Genomic DNA, 16,755 nt, shown 5'->3' with positions numbered 1-16,755 from the left:
GTTATAAATGCTATTTTGGATCTTGCCAATGAGATGTGTGGGGTTTTGAATATAGCAACCTAATAGGATTGGAAACTCCCCAAAGGAAAATATAATATAGGTCCTTCCAAAATTATCCATAATTTTTAAAGTTAAAAAGCTTTGAAAACTATAAAGTTTTTACTTCTTATTTGTTTATGAATCTTGACTTGCTCAATTGATTTTGTGACAAAATATGAACTGAATGTGAGGCTCTTTTGGTCATTATTTATTTTACTACTGTGAATGCTTATGCATTATGTTGCAGAACTACCATTAGGTTTGATTACAGGTGTTGCCTCAGACCTACCAGGGTGCTGCTCAGTATAAGGTATATGAGCAACATCACCTCTATAAAATTAGAAAAAATTTCATTTTGAAACACATTGGTTTCCATGCATAAATTGCAAGATTGTGGCCCTGTATTATCATTAGTTTTATTTTAAGGTGTCTTATCCGATAAAGAATTATGCACTGCAGTTTCCACATGTATATGACTTGGGCCGAGTCTGAATATGCACTCAGGCTAGAGTGAACTGCCACATTCTAGATCATTTTCTTGCAGTTTTCTGTGGACTGAGGGAATGGGTGCATCCATGGCTGAGCCTTGAAATCTGTTCTATAAATATTTTTGAAGCTGTCCAAACAAGAAGATAAAGGATGGGTTCAAAGTCATGTCCAAAGTTCACTAGCTTCTGAGCTGAATTAACTGAATTAATGTTTATAATTAACTCATGTGACTCTGCATCCTTATATAATGTTTTTCTCCATTGTAAATAGAGTGTGCTAGCCCATGAGATAACTCCTCCACTGCAATGCTGTTTCTTATGCCAGGCCTCTCCCTGGGAAGAGAAGCAAAAAAATTCAGAATATTCCAGACCAACCTACAGAATTCTTATGATAATTCAGTTAAAGGTAGCTAATAAGAGGGGAACATAACTGAACATCTCCAATGCAACATGGGCTTCGTTTTATCTACTCCTAAGAGTGACCATTTTTAACAAAAGGGGAAATTGTTATCCTTATTCTACATCTAAAGGAAATAAAGTGTCAGGAATATTAAATACCTTGATAACCAGAAGCTCAGTCCTTACTTGAAACCATGTCTCTATAATGCCAGAGTGTATGCAGCCTCCCCAGGGAAAAAGGAAAACCTAAAGACAGAAATAATTGATAATATAAAATTAGGGTGCTTTCCACTGAAACTTAATTGCCGTTTAGTTTATTAGCAAAGGAAATTCCTTTGCTAATAATGTAAGTTTCTAAAAACTGGTCAGCAAATGCAGATCTCGAGAATACCTAAAGCATTAACAAAACGTGGCTACAGTGGACCTCCAGACCTTTGTCTTAAGAATATTAGACACTCCTTCCCTGCCTTCTACAGTGGAAACATGGGGAGACAAATGTGTGATGTGCCAAGTCAAATGCATTTTGAAAAAGTAAGAATGTGGAAAACACATGCCTGGGGTCTCATTAAGAGTTTATATTTTATTTTTATTTATTTTTATTTATTTTTATTCTTTTTTTACAACGTGAAGTATCATTCTTTATTATGAAACTAAATAGCAATCATATGAGTGGGGAAAATACATGGAACAACTGATCCTCCCGGTGGTATGTCACCTGGCCTGGAACATAACTTTGGCTTCTTGGTCAGTCAGGCCTCTTTTCCCACTCATGGGCATGGGCATAGGCTTGAACACAGTGAAGATCTGACCAGCTCTGGTGTAGTTCCACTCATTTTCCTGTAGGCACTTCTGAGACCACTCGAGTTTCATCCCAGATTGAGTGGAGAAAGCCTGTACCATTTCCTGCTGCTCCTGGGAGAGGGTGACCATGGAGCTGGAGGTCAGTGTAGGCTCTTGTTTGGAAAACACACTCTGAATCTCATTGGGGGTGGCATCTCTCACAAACAGCTCATCATTCACGATGCACAGAGTGGAATCACTGACAGGGGTAGCGATGAAGTTCGGGTGAAGGCACAAACGAAACTCTGAGACTTTCCTTCCACTTCCTTGAACACCCCACTGACAGAGAAGCAGATCATCTTCTCCATCTGGAACCACATGTCCACCATGAAGGAGCTGAGGTCATGCTATGTTTTGGGAAGCATATAGAGGGAGCACAGGATGTCATATTTTATATGCTTCAGCAGCTGAACACACAGGGAGAAGTGCTTGAGATTCTTCATATTCCTGTTTTCCTTGAAGTACTTGCACAAGTTGCTTGGCACTGGGTCTTTGGGCTTGAAGGAAATGGCCAGGGAGAAGCAGGCTTCATCATGGTAGGCACCGAGGAGACCCTGCTGGTTTCCAGAGTCATAGATCAAGTAGTACTGCTGCAGGAATTGCAAGACTGGATTTTTCAGTTCCTCAGATCCTTTGTAGCTTTCCTTGGAGGGCTGTATTGAATATGGAATGTCAGTATCAATGATATCTGGTGGGGTTAAGTCCTGGCCATCCAGGCATAACAGCTTGGGAAAACAATCCCTGATGGCACTTATGTAGGTGGACTTGTCTGGAAAGGTGTCACACAAGGGGTTTCCTTCTAGCCAAAGCTCTTCAAGATTCAGCCCTTTCATCTTGTTTAACTCCCACACCAAGTTCAGCTCAATTTTGGAGAGGTTCAGAATCTTGACTCTGGGGGCCTTCTCTATAATGTCAGACAGGCCATCCAGCCCATACAGTTTGTTGTTGCTCAAGTTCAAAGACAATAGCTCAGGGAAATTCTCTTCAATGATCTGTAGGGTGGCAGCCATGCAGTTTCTTCAATTCAGGATTACATCAATATCATGGACCACCAAATCTGGGTCAAAGCGGAGACTCTGGAGATCAAGAGCTTGCTGGGAGACATCACAGCATTTGTTCATGGTCAGCTTTAGCTGTTCCATTTCTTCTGGCTCCAACTTGTACCGCACAGAGTAGGGTACACTTGAGGGATTGACAAAGATAGATATCTTCCGGTTCTCCTCGTCAAAAATATTGTAGTTTACATCCTTCAATGCAGAGGCAGTGCAAACATCCTGGACAAAGAACCGGGCCTGGTTTTTAATGTAGTGGAAATCCACTGGAACGAAGGGGACACTGCAGTGTCTCTGGATTGAATTCATTAGCCATGCCTTGTCATACTTTCTCCCATAGGGAATGGTGATCTTGAACCAGCTCCCTGAGATTCCATCTTGTGTGTTCTCTTCTACTTCTCTCTTCAGATTTTTTCTATCTCTCCACACAGTAATATGGATATGGCCTTCATTATGCCATTTCACTCTCCTCTTGTTGCGTCGGGTATTATAAGGAGTGTGTCTTACTTGGGGGTCCTCCTGGACATCCCCCATCGACACATTTTCATTATCCTCCTGGAGGGGTGAAGGCTGCGGCTCAAATCCACCACGTTCATAATGAGAGTTCCTTTTGTCAAAATTACCTTGGAAAGAACTCCAAACTTTCTTTCTTCCTTGAGGTGAGCTACCCCCATCATTGTATTCTTCACTTCTGTATTTTTTATCTTTCTCATACGGAAGAACATATTTTTGTTGTTGCTGTCTTTCAGACATAGCATTTTGTATGTCAAACCTGGAAGTGCTGACTTCCAGGGCCTTGACTGGCAGGGTCCACATGACAGAGAGATCGAAGTCACCTCACGGTTCAGAATACCTCAATTTTTCAAGAGTTTATATTTTAAACTGGCCCTTGTTAAATAATAATCGAGCTGAGATGCCTTCAGAAGATGGGATGGCCAGTAGAGAGTCAAATACCAGCAAAAGGCAAGTTAAAAGCATCATTTGTCATCTGTTTTATTTTTCTTGCTTTGCAATTCATGGAGAAACGTGCCTCATTTCAAGAAAGAAAAATTATAAACATGTTCTCCCTTGAGTAGCAACTTAGGGAGATCAGTGTATGTATCACCATACCTTCTTTATCCCTGCCCCCCAATACAAACACCTAATACACTGATTTCTCTTTAGTGAGTGGTTCTCAAGTTTTAACATATCAGAATCAGCTGGTGGGTTGTTAGAGTACAACGCATCCTCACCCATGGAGTTTCTGATCCAGTAAGTCTAGGTGAGGCCCAGGGATTGGCATTTTGAAGTACCCAGGTCATGCTGATACTGCTGGTTCAGGGATCACACTTTGAAGACAGTTGCTTTGGTGAAGAAGAGCCGCTAAACTTGTGTCTCACTGAGCCTCAGGGTAGCAGTTTGAGAAAGGTAATGGACATCATAATCACCTGGGAGCTTGTTAAAATGCAGTGGCCCTACTGTTGATTCTTGACCCTGGTTGGACAGGAGAACCACTTCGGGAGGTACCGTGCCCCGGATCCCACCTCACACCTATTGAGGCAAAATCATTGAGGCTGGGCCTGAGGAAATGTAGTTTTAAAACAGCTCCTCGGGATCCCTGGGTGGCGCAGCGGTTTGGTGCCTGCCTTTGGCCCAGGGCGCGATCCTGGGGACCCGGGATCGAGTCCCACGTCGGGCTCCCGGTGCATGGAGCCTGCTTCTCCCTCCTCCTGTGTCTCTGCTTCTCTCTCTCTCTCTCTCTGTGTGACTATCATAAATAAATAAAAAAAAATTAAAACAGCTCCTCCAGTGATCTTATACCATGGAAGGCTCATAACCACTGCACATCTGATTTAAAACCATGTGTTGTGGCCATGGAGTCTGCATTGAGGAACATGTTCCAGGCAAGTCTTGTGTAGTTGAGAGTGTTGTGGGGAGGAGACCTGAACCTTGCTCAAAGGCTTACCACCCATCCCCTTTACCTCCAGGTGTAAGCTCTCTCCTGTGCAGTTCTAGGCTTTGCAGTAGGTCCTCCCCTGTCTGGAAAGCTCATCTTCTCCTCCGTGTGTGTGTGTGTGTGTGTGTGTGTGTGTGTGTGTGTGTGTTGGGGGGGTTAACTCCCTCATGTCCTTAAGCATTTAGCTCAGAGAACTCCTCCCCCAGAAATCCTAAGATGTCCGTCTTCTGTGCTCCATGGGATCCTCTGTTGTCCTCTGCCAAAGTGCCAATTATACCATACGGCAAATTTTCTTTCCACTTTTCTATAAGTCTCTACTCTTGAGGTGCTAAGCTCTAAAGGCAGGCATGATTTTACTTTTGCTGACTGTAATTGTCACAAAACTAGGTGCTCAATGAAATCAAACGGATTGATGTTAATTAAATTTTACAAAGAGAGAAGAACCTGTTTTTATCCCTTTGGCATAATATTCTCTTTTCCTTTCTTTTTAAAAATATAAATCAACATACATCTGGCTTTGTAAGTAGGATTAGATAGCTTCCTGACGTGAGAGAAATGCCCGATGTTAAATAAAATCAGCAATAGTACATTCAGTGATCCTGAGAAAAGTCTCACTTTTTTCTTTACTCAAATGAGGTCTGCTCTGATACTATGAGATCATTGTAAAAGTAGATTTAAGAACCCCCTACACTTGAATGCCTGCTGCTTTAAATCTTCTCACTTAAGTTCATCCTGAATTTTTAGCTGTATTTTTGGAGAGTGTAACCATATGTTCAAACAATTGTTTTGACTGTGAAATTCCTTAGCACACTCCAAGAAGTGATCCCCAAATCCTGAGGTGGGGGGCAGGAACCTGTATGATGCTGTGGGCACCCCTGAAAGTCCGGGCAGTATCAGATTCCTCAGGACAGATGGCAGGCATCTCCAGCCTTCTGAACAACGACAGGTCACAGGTTTCTAGCTTGTCCCCTCTCCGTGTGGCTCCCCCTTGCCCCGTAGTATATGCCACAACTGTGCAGCCATAGTTTGTTACAGCAAACTTTTGAGTTTGAGACACAAACACAAACTCAAACAAAAGACACAAGTTTTTTGAGTTTGAGAGGAGAGAGGTGGTGGGACATGTTTTCTTTTGTTTTCAGCCCGGAATATGCTCAGTGTATATCTCAGCATCCACATAGCTCATCTTGTAGTTCTCATTCTGTTATAAAAGCCAAAACTTGACCACAAATTACTTATAACCAACAATATCCTATGTCTGGCTAGGGAAAAAACGTGAATATCAAGGAAAAAAGGAAAACAAATGCCTTGCTTGGTTCTAGTGATTTTTTTCTAGCATATACTATATAATAGTATGCATGTTTCCCGCTTTAATGAACTTCAGCATTCTGCATTGCTAAGGACAGTTTTATTGTTGTTACAACAGAGACAAATTGGTAGACTTCAATCTGTTGTTAATCTACAGTCCTGTGGAAAACTGTACCATGGACCATTATTTATTTTGCACGTGAACAGATGCTCCTCTGTTTTGATATTATCCTAAAAATTTTGGGCTAGGTATATAGTATTTCAGTTTTAATACAAAATTATCTCTAGACTTTTGGGATAAAGAGATCTCTTCTTAAGAAGAGTGATAGCTTTCTCATAAACATGGTATCAGTGAACACAGGCAAAACCTGAAAATCACCTTGAGGGCCTCACAATCAGTAAAGGCAGGAGGTGCTTTGACCTTCTACCCCTAATGTACTTTGCCTTTGGGTTTTCCTTAATAAACCACTATCTAGTCCTGCAATGTCTACCTCTGTCTCCAGAATGATTGCAGTTATATGATTATTGGCATATGATTACTTGTGTTTTATTTTAATGCAGTATTTTAGCTAAATGGAACATGGAAATAGATGCTCATAATAATTATCAGTTAATTTGTATTCCCTTTAACTTTTAAGCTCCCAAGCTGATTTATCTAACTTCACTTCTCAGTTTCCTACCAGTATCCTACAGTTCTGGGAAGTGAATTTATTCATTCATTCATTCATGCATTCATTCATACATACATACCCTGCTGTGTCCTAGTATGTTTTCAGTTGCCTGTCTCCTCCATGAAACTGTTAAGCTCGAAGATAGGAATGTTATATTACACGACTATCATTGTTTCTGGTATAAACTGTGCTCATTGGATGTCCATTGAATAAAAGAATGGATGGATACTTCTCAGAAGACTGGTTGACCCATCCAGTATGCCATAAATTGCATGTCTTGAATTCCATTCCTCTGTATGTGTATTTTCCTCTTTGCCTATATCTATTAATTACTTCAAAATGCAATTAGTAATTCATTTCCTCCAGAAATCTTTTCCCAATTAAGCTAATCTAAACAGTTATTTTGCATATTCTAAGTATATCAATTATGTATTCAATTTATGTGAATTTAAACTTTACTTAATAAATTCTTTTCGGTAAGTATTCCTACTTCACAATATGTACATAAGCTTTCTAGCCACAAATGTAAAAAGACATTGTACGTGCTGAACAAATGTTAACAGGCATACATAAACTGTAAACTACGTCCGAATATGCAAATAGCAAAAATCAATATCATAGATCTGCTACCTCTGTGACCTATTAGGCAGAAATTTTCATCAAGGTCACTGTTTTGGGTTACAGAAAACAGAATTTCATGAGTTGACAGCCTTGAAATGTTGAGATAACACTCCAAAGATAATGCACCATGCAATATGCTGTTACCATTCTAATTTTGTCTGTTGTGACATAAGTGGCTAACAGAAGTGTTCTAGACATTTAGTTAAGCAAGGTATTGTTTTTTTCATTACGATAATTGGATTTTACACATTGAGTGCACTTATTCGTATTTTTATAAACATCTAACGAATGGATTATTTGAGAATTATTAGAAATTAAAAGATAAATCAGAAGGACTCAGTGAGGACCCAGGACCCTCAGTATGCAAAATCTGCATAGAAATTGTAGTGATGGGAACTAGAGAAGTAGAAAGAAACATCAACTCATGTACTATACAAATAAAGGTGCAGATTATCCCACAGGCCATATTTTGTGCACCTATTATATCCAGGGGTTACACTGCTCTAATTATATTTCCCTGCTTCTCCTACTAACCTGGGAACCACAGAGCAGCATTTGTATTCTGTTCATCTCTTTTCTTAATACCTAGCCTGAAGTTTGGCATAAAATAGGCCCTCGGTATTTATTGAACTGAATTAAAATTGTACATCTAACTAGGCCAGGTATCTTTTACCCTTTTTTGCGTCTGTATATTTATTCATTTAAGCCAATGTACATCTATATTTATTGATATGGAAGAATGTTCACAATGCCTTGCTGAGAGGGAAAACAGGTTTCTAAGCATTTAGGGAACCATCTTACCTATATAAAAGGGTATCCATATATCCATAAGCTAAGAATGCACAGAGACAGACAGATGAGATTTTGGATGATTTTCACTGAGATCTCCATATTTTTTCACATTGTCTGAATCTTTCATGGTGAGCTCAGATCGACTTTATAACAGTGAAACTATTCAAAATGTAGATAGGATATAAATTGAACCGGGAAGCCTCAGGCGCACACCTGCTCCTTACTAGCTGTGGTTAAACTATTTGTCTAAGTTGAAATTTAATCATATGTGAGAAAGGAAGTCAAATAGATCTGTCCTTTTAACACTCTGGGATTACTTTGAAGACCAGTGTGGGTATGACCTTGGTGCAAAACTTGGTGAAATAAACTCTTGCTTATATCAATTTTTACTTTGAGCCCTCATTCTGTTCCATCAATAGGGAACTTAACCCTGGCTCTTCCTATAATTTCATATCCTTGCCCTGCAAAGATATACTTGAGTTCTGGCATCTTACATGGTGTTAAGGTTTGGGGATTTGCAGGGAGTAGGGGAGGCTGTCCCTGGTTGGGGGGCAACAGCCATAGCTGATGGGATATCCATTCTGTTGGCCCGGAGAGGCTCTCTTCTACTTGCAGATACTGTTTGGTATCCCAGGCATTTTGGAAATCTTCCAATAGCCCCTCCTGTCCAAGCCACCATTTCTCTCTCAATTCTTACTCACACATAGCTGCAGGGTGTAGAACCTGGGCTGGGAAACTCCTCTGATTTCAGAATCCTTACTTGCCCTCCCTTTTGCTCAGAACCCAGCAGAGTCACTTCCTTTTTTAGGGGAAGAGGTAGGGAAAGCTTTATTAATCTTTGTTTATGTTATCTATACCATGGAATCTTCTCCAGCTCTGGGACTCATAAATTTCTTCTCTTTTATATCTTATCACAAGACTGTGCCAAGGCTATGAGTACAAGGTCTGTTGCTGACTGAGTGAAGTAAAAAGGAAAAGGTATAAAAGGAGGAAACAAAACCCAGAAGTATCTTGAAATATTTTCCTGACTGTTGTGAAAATGCTATGACTCTAGGACAGCATGCAGAGTGGACACAGACTAACTAGAAGACACACTACCAGTCCTCTTACTAGGGTTCTGAGAAGGTGTTAGATCCTAGACGTCCTAAGATCCATCAAATGTGATAAATTATCTCATCTCTCTTGCACCTAGAGTGGTATTAGCCATACACTCCCCTTTTGGGAATTGAGAAAACAGTTACTCAAAGCAGCTCCCAGGGGGACTAATTATGCCCCTGAGCTTATTGGGAAAGATCCACAAGACTGATAACTGTGCTGCAATTCAAGTGAGACGATCCTTACCAAAAATGTAGTAGGAAAATTGTAGCAAAAATGTGTAGATGTCTACTGTAGGAATGAGGGATCAAGAAGAATGTTCTCAGGAGCGAGTGGCAGGTATGAGAAGGAGAGGCAGGAGTCCTGAACTCTAGAGACCGTGATAATACCAGTCCTGTCTTATGAGGGGCTGAGGCTTTGACACTGTGAAGCATAGATGCTTGGTACAGCGGGAAAGCAAGAACAGGAAACAGGAATTCTTTTGGCTTTTGTTGTTTCAATATTTTAAGAGGATAGATGGTATCCTGAACCTAAAATTGTGGCATGCTACAAAACTAGGCCTAACGTCCCATATTTTAAAGAGAAGTACAGAGATTAGGGTCAAGATTACAAAGTGAAGAGAAGTATGGTCTTTGAGGTAGGACAGGTGGTCCAAGTTAACTCTTCACCTCCAACTTCTCCTTAACTTCAAAGACTCGGTTTGATTTTCCATAAAAATAGAAGCTGCCATTTGTCTTGTTAGGTTGTGGGGAGATTCAAATGAAACAGATGTAAAGAGCCTAAGATAGTTCTTGGCATATAATATATGCTCAATAAATGCCAGGCATTATTATTAGCCTTGGTTTTATTTTAATTGCTCCACAGTAAGACAAGTGTACCCACTATCTTAAGTTATAAAAATACAAACTATAAAAATACTTCATCTTTTCCCCTTGTGTAGCCTTTTGAAAACTACTCAGATGATAAGAACTTGTGGTTAAAAAGAGGGAAAGAGAGACAAAGTTACAGAATCCATGACTTTCTTGGGAAGCATAAGGAGCTATTTTTTGTGTCTTCCCATTTGTTTAGTGGTGAATAGATTCACTGCTTTGTTTATTTTATTTACTGCAGGATTAAATGGGATGTGTGGGTAATTGTATTTCTTGTGTGGGTGCACGTGTGTAGTTCTATTTCTATAAAGTGCTGATCCTGGTCGATTCTAAATACCTTTAATCTTGAAAGATTCTGTTTTCTTCTGGAATGCTCTTGTACCCACGAAGTTAGTAATGGAGTATCATTTAAATAATATACTGTGGTGAAAACATAACAAAGTGGTTAAGAGAAGCATTTTGAAGGTTGAATTAAAATGCATTGACTTTGAAATAAATATACATCTGGTATAAAGAATGGATTCAACTAAATATACACGTTGGTTTTCCTAACAGATAAGACTTTGGGAAGATATGTATTTTGTCTTAAAAATATTCTAGTTTGAGTTCACTTGTATTATAGCTTACATAATACTAATTAGATGCTGGCTTAGAAATATGTGTTAGTCATAAAATTCTGGCTAGATTCACATCAGAAATCTGATAGGGTAAAGAACAACGTGATTATTCACATGTTTAAAATCTTGAGAAAAACATACTATGTACCACTTCGTAAAATTGTTCCATGATGTTAAAGAGAAACAATAAAATTGTTCTGTACAGAATCTGAGCACTGAGCAACTAGACTCAGACCTTATTTCTTAAACATTTAACTGAGCTGTGATCTCCCCCAGCTCTCTGAGCCAGAGTTTCTAATAAAACAAAATGTAGAAAGCATCCATCTCACAAATATATTGGGGGGATTTCTTTGGATAAAACTAATGGAGATTATTTAATGCATTAGATTTCTTTTATAATGCTTGCTTTGAAAGATTAGAAAACCTCCTTCCTAATCAACTTTTTTATATTGGATATTTACTATTAGTAGTTAATAGGTATCTAAATATGTGATTTTACCTGTTGTATTTAAACTAAGGAATTAATAAACTTATTGAATACCTATTACATATTCAAATGAAAGACTCCTAACTCTGGGAAACGAACTAGGGGTGGTGGAAGGGGAGGTGGGCAGGGGGTGGGGGTGACTGGGTGACAGGCACTGAGGTGGGCACTTGACGGGATGAGCACTGGGTGTTATTCTATATGTTGGCAAATTGAACACCAATAAAAAATAAATTTATAAAAAAATAATTCAAGTTAATATCCAAAACCATGAAATTATCAAAACTTTTTTTCTTAATCTGTCCAGAATTTCAATGCCAAGTTCACCTAAAAAAATAAATATGAGGTAATTTACTGATTATTCAAAATGGTTTAGGATTGTCAGTGTGTTCTGTTTCCTTGTCTACACTCTGTATTCATGGTATGTTCGGAAGGGCTAAGAGGTGTGAAGCAATATGGCTGATGTCAGATGGTGGGGTATGTGTCTGTGGTTTAAAAAAAATGCCTTAGGGCATGTCTCATTAACAACTTTCTATTCCCTGTAAAGAGGTCTTCATCCTTGCTTTCCCTTCTGGCCTACTTGACTTCTGGCCTTTTCAAGGTTTGGCCTTCTCATTTGTTCTGGGGAGTCTGAGGCTGTACCTCACTTGAGTCCAAGTGTTCAGAGAAGGTGTGATTTTTGTCCTTTTGTGGTGCTGGAGCTCAGCTTGCCTTCCCTCTGTGAGAAAGGAGGAAAGCATCATGTGGGCTCTATTTACCTTTGGTAACTTGTGCACACAAGAAACACAGAGAGGGAAAGATCTAGCTGGGCATCCGGGTGAGACACAGACCAATGGCTTACAGCAAGAGAGAGTAAAGGGGTGCCTGGATGGCAGTTGATTGAGCCTCCAATTCTTTTGGCTGGGGTCATGGGTTGTGGGAAGAGCCCCATGTGGGACTACGTGCTCAGTCCACGGTCTGCTTGGGACATTCTCTCTCTCTTCCTGGGCCCCCTCCCCCTCACTCTACAATAAATGGATGAATCTTAAAAAAAAAAAAAAAAAGAGTAAAAATGATGACACCATCAAAATGGCATCATACATTGTTCTATCTTCAGTGCCACTCACAGAAGACCATTGACAATTCATAGACAATACACCATTGGGAAAATCCTCAAATCCAGGGGTGAGGCTGAAGCAGTCCCTGAACAGAGAGCAAGTAGAACAGCATTAGACAGGTGAGAGGAGCTGCCACATTGCTCCTTCCCCAGGCCAGCACAGACCCACATCCAGATCTCCCTGGGCCTATGTTTTTCCAGTGGGAGGAGAGTCTAAGGTGAACCACAAGCTCTCCTGGCCTTGTGGGATGCTTCTCAAGAGGCCCACTCAGATCTTGCCTCCTGCAGACCCTGGGGATCAGAGAGATAGCGGGGGTGGGGGGGGGTGGGAGGGGTGGGGGTGGGGGTGAGGCGGGGCTTACAGCAACCAGCACTCAGGCCTGGGTGGATCGCATTCTTCCTTGCAGCATGCCTGAGCAGAGATCTTAGCTAGTGGCTCTGCAGATGTGGCCCTACATGGCCGAGGAGTTCAGTTAGCAGGTCTCCCTGATTTGGATCCCTAGCCAAGCAGTCTCACCAGCTATGGAGCCTGTTCTATAGCCTCACGGGGGCAGGAAGGCAGATCTGTAGCCCTGCTTCCCTGCTGAGTACAGCCTCTAGTCCCCCCAGCCAGGGAGTCTGACCAGAGAATCGGGCCTGATGGTAATTAATTAATTAATTATATTAAAATATACATGTGATGGAATATTCAACCACCAAAGAGAAAAGCATGTTACCTCTTACAACAACATAGATGAACCTTGAGGGCATATCCTAAGTGAAATGAGTCAGAGAGCTAAAGACAAGTACTGTATAATTTCACTCATATGTGGAATGTGAAACAACTGATCTCATAGAAAAGAGAGCACTTCCTTGATTGCCGATTGCCAGAGGTAGGGGTGGGGTGGGAGGAGAAAAATGTGTGAAGATGGTCAAAGGCTATAAATTTCAAGTTATAAGATTTTTTTTAATAATAAATTCATTTTTATTGGTGTTCAATTTGCCAACACACAGAATAACACCCAGTGCTCATTCCGTCAAGTGCCCCCCTCAGTGCCCGTCACCCATTCACCCCCACCCCCCGCCCTCCTCCCCTTCCACCACCCCTAGTTCGTTTCCCAGAGTTAGGAGTCTTTATGTTCTGTCTCCCTTTCTGATATTTCCCACACATTTCTTCTCCCTTCCCTTATATTCCCTTCAATGTGGATAGAACTGGAGGGTATTATGCTGAGTGAAGTAAGTCAATCGGAGAAGGACAAACATTCTATGTTCTCATTTATTTGGGGAATATAAATAATAGTCAAGTTATAAGATTTTGAAAAGATCTGGGGGTGTAATGTATTACATGGTTAGTATAGTTAACAATTTTGTATCGTGTATTTGAAAGTTGTCGGGACAGCCAATCTTAAAAGTTCTTAATACACACACATGCATGCACAAATATAAGTGCCGGGAGTGATGGATGTGTTAACTAACCCTACTCTAATCATTTCACAGTATATCTGTATATCAGACCAACCATCACACCCGATACCTTAAGTTCTTGCGGTGTGTTACATGTCAATTACATCTCAGTAAAGATGGAGAAAGATACATTCTGTAACGTATATTTCAATAAATAAACTCAGGACCCAAAGTGAGTTTGAAAAAATGAGAAGGAGAAGAGCAAGGTTATGTGTGTTCTCAGTGGCTGGAGAATTACTGAAGATAAATATTTTATTAGATCATAAAAAAAAAAGAGAGAGATGGGAAGATACCGAGGATGAGTCTGATTCTGTTTTCATTCTATTTAGTAAATGGTAAGATCTGTGAAGACATTTTCTCCCATTCACCCAATCCTTTACAAACATTTGTCTTTAATAGAACTGTGTCCCATAGTCCTGCTGACTTTTATATATTCAGGCTTAAATTACAATGAATATTCTCCTTGTCATCTTCAAGAAGAGCACCACTAATTCACAGTTTGCAGGGGAGATACTAGTGAGTTTTATCTGGTTTTCATTAGTGTTGATGCACGGTAAAGTACAATCATTTGTTGAATGAATTTATAATGAGTGAATAAAGCATCATGTAAAAGTGCTCACAGGGTACAGAGGCAATCCTCGAATAATGTTTTCATTCACTAGTGGGAAGTGGCGATGGAACTGCTTCTTATAAATACATTTATATGTATTCGTGTATATAGACAGTACATATATGTATACATATCCCTTATATATGTATGTTAATATGTGTGTAAATATGTGTACATACATAAATAAGAACTCAAAGCAAATTTAAACATACACAAAGATTTATAAAGGGCCAAAAAAACGGAGGTGATTCAAAATTTTTTTTATTCAAAATTTCTAATGAAAACACATACACATGAAAAATCTCGCTTAAAAATACAAGAAAAAGATAATCTCTATTCCATTCTCAGAACTTTAAGATCTGAGCGGAGTAGTTTGGCCTTTTCTTTAGAATCGCCATGTACTTTCTTTCTAAACACTTTTCATTTTAATGTGACTCGGGCTGATAGTCCTTGAGATTTTAACATTTGGGCACTATAAACATTATTTTACTCTTGTGGCCCACTGGACAACCTCAGAAAGAAGAAATTTTGGCAACTCATCTTTAAGGGAAATGAAGTAATTACCATTTTCCATTTCTCTTTGGATTTCTGATACAAGCCTGCCAATACTGACTGAAAACGCTTTGGAAAGTAGTTACTGGGATGTGAATGTTAAGAAATATTATGACTTTGTCCCCCCACGTTTCCCCAGACCCAGCATTCTTGAAAGAAGGTCTTCCACTCTCCTATTTTGACTGTATCTGTGGCTGTTCCCTGTGTCAGAATTTCTCTTATTCTCAGGCAGAAGGCTCATCCCCATCAATTAATGCATTCAAATGGACGTGAGGATGTATTCTCTGACTCATCCAAAAGATAGTCTCTGACCTCAATTTTTTATTATTTATTCGGGTGTGAAGGCTGATTCAATTTCTTAGTAAAGTTGGCTGGAAACAATCTGAAAAGTTGTCTAATGGTAAAAGGTTAAGGAGAAGGAGAAGGAGAAGAAGAAAGCGTTATTTTGCGATCTTTACCTAAATTTTGTAGCAAAGTGTTAGCCAAGCTGTATGAATCTAACTAAATCCCCTTGGTGTTACGAGTTTTAGTCAGCACATGCCTAAGCTATTCGCATCCTAAGAGACAAATGTAGAGCACATGTCCCGAAGCAAGTCAGTGTGAGAGTAGTCTGGACTCCAGAGCCAAGAATGTGGATCTTGGCTGTAAACAACAGAGGGGGAAAAAATGTCTACATATAGAAATACAACATTTGTCTTTAATGTCTAGGCTCTTTCCTTGAAACAGTGGGAAATGCTTTCAATGAATGAGAGGAACCTGCCACGGTGCGGTGCTAAGTCACAGCCGTTTGGCTGCGTGTGTTTGACCATGTGACAGATTTTGTAAAATAGAAAATACTGTTGCATTTTCAACCATAACTAAAGCCATAAGGCAAGGTTTCTGGCTTCATTCACAGCTTACTGATCAGACAGGTGGACCAAATGCTGACAAGGAGCAAAGCAAAGCAAAACAAAAACACTCATATTTATGAAAATGTGACCTGATGTAATTATTCCTTAAAACGGGAAAACGTTAAAATTTTCTGAATGGTTGTAAGTGTGGTAGATCTTTTAAAGATTTGGTGGAGAGGGTGAAGTTAAGATTTATTCATAATAGAGATGCCATCTTGTTTAGACGATTGGTTGAGAAGACACAATGATGTAATGAAAAAAACACCTTGTCATGCATATTAAAGCCACAGAGCATCTCAATCTAGAGACTCATGGCTAAACCTAAAATACGATAAAGAGAAACTCTTTTTCCCCCTGCTTTACTTCATTCTTAAAGAATGCCTAGGCGATCCAGTAGGACTTGTTGACTGTAATTCAGGTGACTATTACTCACCTTTGGCAGTGCGGGAGCATGGATGTTAGAATTTAAGATTTGGGTAAGAGAGTTTGTTAATAATTAACCTAAAATCACAGTGGTTCCCTTTTGATAACATTCTCTGTGATGCATGGATGGCATCTCGGGGGCCCAGCGATCATCTCAAAAATACGTGAGCAAGCTTAGAGTGTAGGTGCAGAGTTAGGAAGACCTGAGCTCCAGCTGAGTCACTACTTCTATGAGATTGGGGCAGTTACTTGACTCTGAAGCCTTACTTTTCTCCTCTGGGAGGATAATGCTACCATCTACCTCCTGAGATTGTGGTGGTGACAATTAGAGGATGTGCCAAGCATTCAGTTGGCACTCAGTAACTGCATGGTGAATAAGGCTGGATGATGAAAGCAAGCCAACGGGGATGTGCTGTGGAGTGGGAATCATCGACCAGGCCCTCACACTTGATGGGGGGCAAACCAGTCAGTAAGGGAAGGGGCAGGGTTAAGGGTGAACAAAACCGACTTCTGGCTTCTCTCACCACACAAGT

General features: G+C 40.1%; 1 pseudogene; it reads right to left on the bottom strand.

The window, feature by feature from the left end:
• Positions 1-1,637: 1,637 nt before the first annotated feature.
• Positions 1,638-3,634, bottom strand: LOC112926890 (nuclear RNA export factor 2 pseudogene; annotated as a pseudogene).
• Between the last annotated feature and the right edge of the window lie 13,121 nt (positions 3,635-16,755).

The sequence above is a fragment of the Vulpes vulpes genome, chromosome 5, assembly GCF_048418805.1.
Source record: "Vulpes vulpes isolate BD-2025 chromosome 5, VulVul3, whole genome shotgun sequence".
Taxonomy (NCBI): domain Eukaryota; kingdom Metazoa; phylum Chordata; class Mammalia; order Carnivora; family Canidae; genus Vulpes; species Vulpes vulpes.
This window is presented reverse-complemented; position numbering and strand designations above follow the sequence as displayed.